We start from the raw sequence: 1,615 nt of genomic DNA, 5'->3' as shown, positions 1-1,615 counted from the left end.
AGCAGAAAACATACAATGGAGAAAAGACAGTCTCTTCAATAAATGGTGCTGGTAGAATTGGATAGCCACGTGCAAAAGAATTAAATTGGACTGCTACCTGTCACCATGTACCAAAATTAATTCAAAATAGATCAAAGACTTAAGCATAAGACTTGACACAATAAACTGCGTAGAAGAAAACATAGGTACTAAACTTATGGACCTTGGGTTCAAAGAGCATTTCATGAATTTGACTCCAAAGTCAAGGGAAATAAAAGCTAAAATAAACCAATGGGACTATATGAAACTTAAAAGCTTTTGCACAGCAAAAGAAACCATTGACAAAATAAAGAGGCAACCAACTGAATGGGAGAAGATTTTTGCAAACAGTGCCTCCGATAAGGGGCTAATATCCAAAATATACAAGGAACTCATGCAATTCAACAACAAAAAAACAAACAACCCAATTGAAAAATGGGCAGAGGTCCTGAAGAGACATTTCTCCAAAGAGGGCATACAAATGGCAAATAGACATATGAAAAAATGCCCAACATCATTAATCATGAGAGAAATGCAAATAAAAACGACAATGAGCTATCACCTCATCCCAGTTAGATGACTATTGTCAACAAGACAAATAGTAACGAGTGTTGGAGAGGCTGTGGAGAAAAAGGAACCCTCATACACTGTTGGTGGGAATGCAGACTGGTGCAGCCGTTATGGAAGGCAGTGTGGAGGTTCCTCAAAAAATTACGAATAGAATTGCCATATGACCCAGCAATCCCTCTCCTGGGTATCTACCCCAAAAATCTGAAAACATTTATACATAAAGACACGTGTGCTCCAATGTTCATTGCAGCTTTATTTACGGTGGCCAAGACATGGAAACAACCAAAATGTCCTTTGATAGATGAATGGATAAAGAAGTTGTGGTGTATATACACAATGGAATAAATACTATTCGGCGATAAGAAAAGATGAAATAGGACCATTTGTGGCAACATGGATGGATCTTGAGATTATAATGCTAAGTGAAATAAGTCAGACAGAAAAAGCAGAGAACCATATGATTTCACTGATATGTGGTATATGAACCCAAAACAACAAAAGAACCAGACAAACAAATGTGAAACAAAAACTCATAGACACAATAGTTTAGTGGTTACCAGAGGGTAAGGGGGGAGGACAGTGGTAGATGAGGGTAAAGGGGATCAAATATAAGGTGATGGAAGGGGAACTGACTCTGGGTGGTGAACACAAAATGTGTTTTATAGATTATGTGATACAGAATTGTACACCTGAAATCTATGTAACTTTACTAACAATAGTCACCCCAATAAACTTTAATTAAAAAAAGAAAATAAATAATAACAAGTGTTGGAGAGGCTGTATAGAAAAAGGAACGCTCATATACTGTTGGGGGGGGGCAGATTGGTGCAGCCACTAACTCAAAAAATTAAGAATAGAATTGCCATTTGACCTAGCAATCCCTCTTCTGGGTATATACGCCAAAAAATCTGAAAACATTTATCCGTAAAGATATATGTGCTCCGATGTTCACTGCAGCTATATTTATGGTGGCCAAGACATGGAAACAACCAAAGTGTACCTTGATAGATGATTGGATCAAGAAGAT

The sequence above is a fragment of the Rhinolophus sinicus genome, chromosome 15, assembly GCF_057876585.1.
Source record: "Rhinolophus sinicus isolate RSI-liver-muscle chromosome 15, RSI-T2T, whole genome shotgun sequence".
Classification (NCBI taxonomy): domain Eukaryota; kingdom Metazoa; phylum Chordata; class Mammalia; order Chiroptera; family Rhinolophidae; genus Rhinolophus; species Rhinolophus sinicus.
The sequence above is the reverse complement of the archived record's forward strand: the minus strand, read 5'-3'. Positions refer to the sequence as shown.